This window comes from Petaurus breviceps, unplaced genomic scaffold (genome assembly GCF_028583685.1).
Source record: "Petaurus breviceps papuanus isolate PSGF00001 unplaced genomic scaffold, PetGlider_PUasm1.0 76, whole genome shotgun sequence".
Classification (NCBI taxonomy): Eukaryota; Metazoa; Chordata; class Mammalia; order Diprotodontia; family Petauridae; genus Petaurus; species Petaurus breviceps.
Genome location: NW_027186473.1, coordinates 47,505,699 through 47,513,705, shown reverse-complemented (window position 1 = coordinate 47,513,705; position 8,007 = coordinate 47,505,699). Strand labels below are relative to the sequence as shown.

Here is an 8,007-nt window from a genome sequence, read left to right as displayed (position 1 = left end):
TAGTTGCAGATATGGGCTCTGTTATTTATTTTATGTGACTTTGGGGAAATCAGGTCAACTATTTGGGTCTTTGTTTCATCAACTGCAAAATAAAGTGGTTGGGCTAGATTGTCCCAAAGGACCTTTCCAGCTGTAGATCTAGGAGCTTACAATCTCACAAAGACTCTCAGGTAGGGAGAACCTACTACCTCCAGAGCTAGGCCATTCCATTTTGGGGTAGCTCTAGTTAATAGGGAGTCTTTTGTTTAATTGAATTAAAGCTGCCTCACTGTATGCCCAAATGTATGGCTGCATTTGGGCTCTCCTTAATATTCCCTATTCTGCTGCTTGTGATAGTATCCATAGTGAGGGCATTTCCTCTGGCCCCAGGAAAAAAAATAGCCTATCAAAGGGTTTTGTGTTGTCCCTTAAACACTGAGCCATAGTTTGCCTAGCTTGTTTACTGATATTGCTGGATCTACTTGTGTCTACCCATGCCCACAGGGTTACCTGAAATACTTAGTGATAATGAGACACTGAGCTTTCCTGAGTGTCAAGACAGGAAGAAAGGCAATTAGAGAGTATAGTTGGTTATCATTACACAATGGATGTGCAATTCAATTCAACAACTATTTATGAAACTAATGTTATATATGAAAGACAATTTGGTATGACTGAAATATCTGGTTCAAAATTTGCTTACTTTACTAGCTGTTGTTGTTTGGTCTTCATTTTTGAGGAGGGTTGATGACATTATGGGTGATGTCTTTACTTGCACTTGTATTGGATTAAAAGGAGGCAGTTATACAAAGTCTTCAGCTTCACTCTCTCTTTTAGAATCATCAAAGTCCAGTGGTAAGACAAAGGTCAGGATAATTGGCAATGGTAGCTTTAGGGGATGGCAGGGTCAAAAGAAGTGTGTGTGTGTGTGTGTGTGTGTGTGTGTGTGTGTGTGTATTTTAAGAATATAGGCAATTTTGTCTTCTGGTTGGTGGAGTGCCTGTTAGCGCAGGCTGCGGTGTAAAGATGACTAAGTCTAAGAACCATACCACTCATAACCAATCACGAAAATGGCACAGAAATGGCATCAAGAAACCTAGGTCACAGAGATACGAGTCTCTGAAAGGGGTTGATCCCAAGTTTCTGAGAAACATGCGCTTTGCCAAGAAACACAATAAGAAGGGGCTGAAGAAGATGCAGGCCAACAACGCCAAAACCATCAAGGCCTCCAAAGCCAAGCTCCTCAGGCACAAGATCCCCACAGCCAGCCACAAGATGGCTACCAAGCGTCCAGGTCCTAGGATCGGCATCAAATGTCCAGGCTCCAGGATCACAAAGCCTTACTCTAAGGTTGCCAGAACCACTGACCCCAAGTCTACCAAGCCCACTGACCCTAACCCCGCCAAGCCCACTGACCCCAAGGCTGCCAAGTCTGCTGCCAAGGTCAGTAAGTCAGATCCCAAGGCTACCAAATCTGTCCCCAAGGCCACCAAATCTGATGCTAAGGCCACCAAGTCTGACTCCATGGTCGCCAAGTCTGACTCCGAGGCTGCCAAGTCCAATCCCAAGGCAGCCAAGTCTGATTCTAAGGCTGCTAAGCCTGCTGAGTCCAAACCCAAAGATGCTGGGGCTAAAGCTGCTGGTCCCAAGCCTTCAAAATAGATGCTGCAGAACAGAAGGACTTGTTTAAAGCTAAAACTCCCTTTTTTCCCAGCCAGGGTATGATTATTCACTATTTTGTACAAATAAAGAAAATGGTGAGTCATAAATAAGAAAAAAAAAAGAATATAGGCAATTTGACTATGTACAGGGCCATGTTTGTGGGCACCAGGGAAAGTAGCTGGAAGACAGGGAGAAATTAAAGATGAAAGAGGGAATGATTGAAGAAGCAAGTTCACATAAGAGACAAGACAGGATTGGAGGAAAGATTGGTAGAAAGTTTGGTCTTGGACTTTTGGGGGCAGAGCCCAGAAGACAGAGTAGAGTAAATGTTTGGCTGAGTTCTTCCAACATTCTCCTCCAAACAACTTTAAAATAGCATCTCAAATCAAATTCTGGAGTGACATAGCCAACAAAAGTCCAGTCTGAGACATTATTCCAATCCAAGATAACTTAAGAGGTTGGAAAGAAAGATCTGAGGCCACATGAATCAAACCCAGTAGTAGGAGTAGGTGGTAGTAACAGAACCAGCAACAACTTTGTGAGCTTGAAAGCCAGAGATGGTGAGGTGACCTGGCAACTGACAAGAAGGAGATTACAGGGGGCTGCTGTGCTAGTAATGGACATAGGGTCAAAGATGGCTTGGCAAGCCCATTGCCAAACCCATTTGTGAGTCACAATTCCAAGGCAGAGAAAAGCACTTTTGGTCCCAAAGGAGGAGCCTTGATAAACAGTATTGCCTTTGGTCACAAGGGATCAGGGACCCTGATGAATAGTATCATTTCTGGTTCCAAAGGAGCAGGGTCCCTAAGGAGTAATGTCAATTGCAAGTCCATGGAATCTAGGGTCCTTCCTGGGTAAGGACAAAAGTGCAGACCAGGAGAGCAGTGATCACACCTCTCCCTAGATCACACCACTTTGGGAGCACCAAAAACTTTCAAAAACCTAGAACTCGCTCTGAAAATAGCAATGCAAAAGATCCTGAAGCTTGAGACACTGGCCCTCTCTTTGATGCAAGGAACAGAGCCCAGTTTTAATATGAAGCTCAAAATCAAGAAATATGATTGAAAAATGAGCAAACAACAACAACAACAAAAAGAATCTGACCATAAAAAAGCTTCGATGGTGACAGTGAAGATCAAGACACAAACTCAAAGGACAATGAAGTTAAAATAGCTAGAAACAAAGATGTATAGGAAAATAAAAAGTGATTTGAACAAAAGAATAACAAGGATTCCTGGAAGAGCTAAAAGATATTTTCAAACTCAAATGAGAGTGGTAGAGGAAAAAATAGGTAAAGAAATGAGAGCAAAGGAAGAAAATAATGACAAAAATAATTAATAGCTTGGTAAAGGAGACATACACACCAAAAATACTGAAGAAAATACACCTTAAAAAGCAGAACTGGCTAATTGGGGGAAAGTGGTTAAAAAGCTCCCTGAAGAAAATAATTCTTTTAAAAAAGAATTAGGTAAATGGAAGACAATAATTTCATGAGACACCATGAAACAATACAACAAAGTCAAAAAAATGAAAAAAGAAAATTTGAAATATCTAATTAAAAAAACAACTGACCTGGAAAATAGAATGAGGAGAGATAATTTAAGAATTATTAGACTACCTAAAAGTCATGATCAAAAAAAGAGCCTAGACATTATATTTTAAGAAATTATCAAGGAAAACTGCCCTAATATCCTAGAACAAGAGGGTAAAATAGAAATGGAAAGAATCCACTGATCACTACATGAAAGAGATTTCAAAACAAAAACTCCCAGGAATACTATAGCCAAATTCCAAAGCTCTCAGGTCAAAGAGAAAATATTTCAAGCATACAGAAAGAAACCATTCCAATATTATGGAGACACAGTCAGAATCAAAAAAGAGTAAGCAGCAACCATGTTAAAGGAGCAGAAGATATGGAATATGATATTCTAGAAGGCAAAAAAGCAGGGACTGCAACCAAGAATAACCAACTCAAGAAAACTTAGTATAATACTCAAGGGAAAATGGATATTTAATAAAATAGAGTACTTTCAAACATTCCTGATAAAAAAAGATCAGAGCTGAGGAGCAAATCTGATTCAAATACAAGACTCAAGCATAAAAGGGTAAACGTGTAAGACAAATTATAACAAACTTAATAATGTAAAATTGTTTACATTTCTATACAGGAATATGATATATTTAACCTCTAAGAACTTTGTCATTGTTAGGTCAGTTAAAAGAATTTACATGAAAAGAGGGCATGAGAGTGAGGTGATTATGGTAAGATGATGCCAAAAAAAAATGGACAGGAAAGAAAGAGAGATGCTCTGGGAGAAGAGTAGAAGGGATTGGAAGACAGGGAAAATTATCTTACATAAAAGAGACATGCAAGGAAGAGCTTTTACAGTGAAGAGTTGGCAGGCAATGCTTAAACTCTACTCATATCTAAATTGGTTGTATGTATGCCTACTCTCAATTAGTAATAGAAATATATCTTACTCAACATTTAAGTAGAAGAGGAAAGGAGAAGGAAAAGGAGTGAAGTAATCAAAAGGAGGGCAAATAAGTTAGTGGTCATAAACAAAACTAATTTTTGAAGAGGAAGAGGGCAAAAAGAAAAAGAGATGGATAAACAGATGAAAATAATTGGAGGGAAATGCACAGTTAGTAATCATAACTATGAATGTGAATGAGACTAATTCACTTCAATGCTAAACATATATGTACCAAAAGACCAAAAACATACATGTACCAAAATTATTAAAGGGAAAGTTAAATGAGTTATAGGAGGAAATAGACAGTAAAACTATACTAGTGGGATACTTCAACTTTCCCCTTCCCAGAGTTAGATAAATCTAACCACAAAATAAATTTTAAAGGAAGTAAAAAAAGATGAATATAATCTTGGAAAAGTTAGATATGATATACCTCTGGAGAAAACTGAAGAGGAAATAAAATATGTAACCCTATCCTAGAAAATGAAATTGAACAAACCATCAATGAACTGCCTAAGAAAAATTCCCAGGACCAGATGGATTAATGAGTAAAACCAAACATTTAAAGAAGAATTAAATTCAATACTATATGCATTATTTGAAAAAAAAGGTAAAGAAGGAGTTTTAACAAATTCCTTTTATGACACAAGTATTGTGCTGATGCCTAAACCAGGAAGAGCAAAAAAAGAGAAAAAAAACTATAGACAAATTTCCCTAATAAATACTGATGCAAAAATTTTAAAATAAAATACTAGCAAGGAGATTAAAACAATATAGCACAAAGACTATATGCTATGACCAGATGATATTTATACCAGGAATGAAGGGTTAGTTTGATATTAGGAAAACTATAAGTATAATTGGGTAAAACAATAACAAAAATGTCAAAAATCATATGATTATCTCAATAAATGCAGAAAAGTCTTTTCATAAAATATAGCACCCATTCTTATTAAAAAACAAAACAAAACACTGGAAAGCATAGGTAAATATGAAGCTTTTCTTTAAATGATAAGTAGTATCTACCTAAAACCAAGAGCAAGCATTACCTGTTCTAGGGATAAACCAGAAGTCTTCCTGATAAGACACAAGGGTAAAGCAAGGACTAGAAATTATATTAGCTATAGCAATAAGAAAAAGAAATTGAGCCCTTCCGGACTGCACCTTCTGGGCCTGCCTCTGGATGGATTTTTATAAGGCAAGAGAAAGAGCAAAGAAGGGACAGGACTATTGATAAGAGTGTATGGGATGAAAATAATGGAGAATGCAGACAATATTTCCATCTTCTACACTAAGAAGAATGATCTTTGCACTGGAATGAAGAAAATAAAAATTAACATAGTTAAAAACTAAGATGGGTAAATTGATGTAAGAGAGAACATAGATGTTCTCAATCATTTCAAGTCACTGGGCTTGAACGAACTCTTTCAGGTCACCAAAAGAATGGGCATTGGGGATTGTTGAGCTGTCGATAGTGGTCTTTGACAACTCATGGGAAAACATGAAAAAGTGCAAGAGAATAAAGAAAAGTAAATGTTTTCCCAATTTTCCCAAAAAGGAAGAGTACGGAATTTACACATTATAGGTCCTTGATCTTGACTCTTGTTTCTGTCAGAATTCTATGATGTTATTAAATGTTTTGTTTGTAAGCATTTTCAAGGGGAAGGTGAAATAATTAAGATCCTTCATGGCTTCCTTAAGAACATCTTATATTAGTCTAACCTAATTTCCTTTCTTAAAAGGTTTACTAAGCTAATTAATCAAAACATGCTTTAGGAAGAGTATATATAGGTTTCAGTAAAGAATTTAACAAAGTTTCTCATACTATTAAATGGCATGTCTCAAGTTATAATAAAAAAAAATCCTTGGATATTTGCAAGACAATACTTCTAAGGCTCCTGATGAAGTCTCCTGTTCCGATATAGATTAGATTAGACTGACTATACTTTACTATTGAAGGACATGTGGAAATCAACTTGTGTCACCTCTTGAGAGCTGATTATTAAATTTTAAGTATAACCATTGTTATAACTTAAAAATTGACAAATGCCAAAAAAAAAAAAGAAAAAGAAATTGAAGGACTAAGACTAGGCAATGAGGACACAAAACTATTATTCTTTACAGATGATATGGGCATACCTACAGAATCCTAGAGAATCAAATAAAAAAACTAGTTGAAATAATGAACAACTTTAGTAAAGTTGCAAAATAAACTTTAATATGCAAAAAACCTTACATAAATCACCATCATTTCTCCATATTACCAATAAAATCCAGGAAGAGATACATAGAAAGATTTCATTTAAAATAACTACAGAGAATATAAAATACTTGGGAGTCTAACTGCCAAGAAAACCCAGGGACTATATAAACATAATAACAAAAAACTTTTCACACAAATAAAGGTAACTCTAAACAATGGGGGAAAATATGAATTGTTCATGTGCAAACCACAAAACCAAAATAATAAAAATGAAATTCTACCTCAAGTTAATTTGCTTATTCAGTGCTGTGCCAATCAAACTACCAAATAATTGTTTTATAGAGCTAGAAAAAATGATAACAAAATCCACAAGAACAAAAGATCAAGACTATCAAGGGAATTAATTAAATAAATATTAAGAAAGGCAACCTAGCAGTATCAAATTTTACACTGTATTACACTGTATCACAAAGTAATAATTGTCAGAACAATGTGGTATTGACTAAGAAACAGAATGATGGATCATTGATTAGATACCTAATACACAGCAGTAAATGATAAAAGTAATATAGTGGTTGATAAATACAAAGATACTAGATTTTGTGATAAGAACTAACTATTTAACAAAAATCGCTGGGAAAAGGGTAAAGCAGTTTGGAAGAAACTAGGCATAGAGCAACATCTCACACTATATACCAAGATAAGGTCAAAATGGATGGACATAAAAGGTAACGTTATAAGTAAATTGGGGGAACATGAAAAAATGTACCTGTTAGATCTACAGATAAGGAAAGAATTTATGACCAAACAAGAGTTGGAGAGGATTCCAGAAAGTAAAATGAATTACATGAAACTAAAAAGCTTTTGCACAAACAAAACGAATACAGCCAAAATTAGAAGGAAAGCAGGAAATTTGGGGGTAAAGAATTTATAAGTTTCTCTGATACACATGTCATTTCTCAAATATATAAACAATCTCACAACTATCATGACAGAAAAAGAGAATGACAAGTGCTGGACTGTGAATTGTGGACAAATGATGTGGAAAAATTGGGACACAAATACAACATTAGTGGAGTTGTGAACTAATCTAACTATTCTGGAGAGCAATCAGAACTATGGCCAAAGGGCTAAAAAATTTTACATATCATTTGACCCAGCAATACTACTATGAGGTTTGTATCTCAAAGAGATCAAAGAACAGGGGAAAGGACCTATTTATACAAAAATAATTATGGCACACTTTTTTAGTGGCAAAGTAATGAAAACTGAGAGGATGCCCATCAATTCACAAATGACTGAACAAGTTGTGGTTATAATTGTGATGGAATGAATAATATTGTGCTATAGTAAATGATGAGCAGAATGGTTTCAGAAAACCCTGGGGAAGATTTATATGAACTTATGCAAAGTGAAGTGAGCAGACCCAGGAGAACATTGTACAGAGTAACAGCAATATTGTAATGATGATCAACTGTGGAAAATTTAGCTATTTTGATCAAGACACTGATCCAAGACAATTCCAAAGAACCCATGATAAAAATCCTAGACACCTCCAGTGAGAGAACTGATAAACTCTGAATACAGATTGAAGCTAACTTTCTTATTTTTATTTTAATTTCTGTTTTCTTTTGTGACATGTTCAATATGGAAATATGTTTTGCAAGACTTCACATGTAAAAGTCA

The 8,007-nt window shown here is 35.7% G+C and overlaps 1 pseudogene; it reads left to right on the top strand.

Moving 5' to 3' along the window:
* Nucleotides 1-965: 965 nt before the first annotated feature.
* LOC138174823 (large ribosomal subunit protein eL29 pseudogene) lies at nucleotides 966-1,740 on the top strand (annotated as a pseudogene).
* The last annotated feature ends 6,267 nt before the right edge of the window (nucleotides 1,741-8,007 follow it).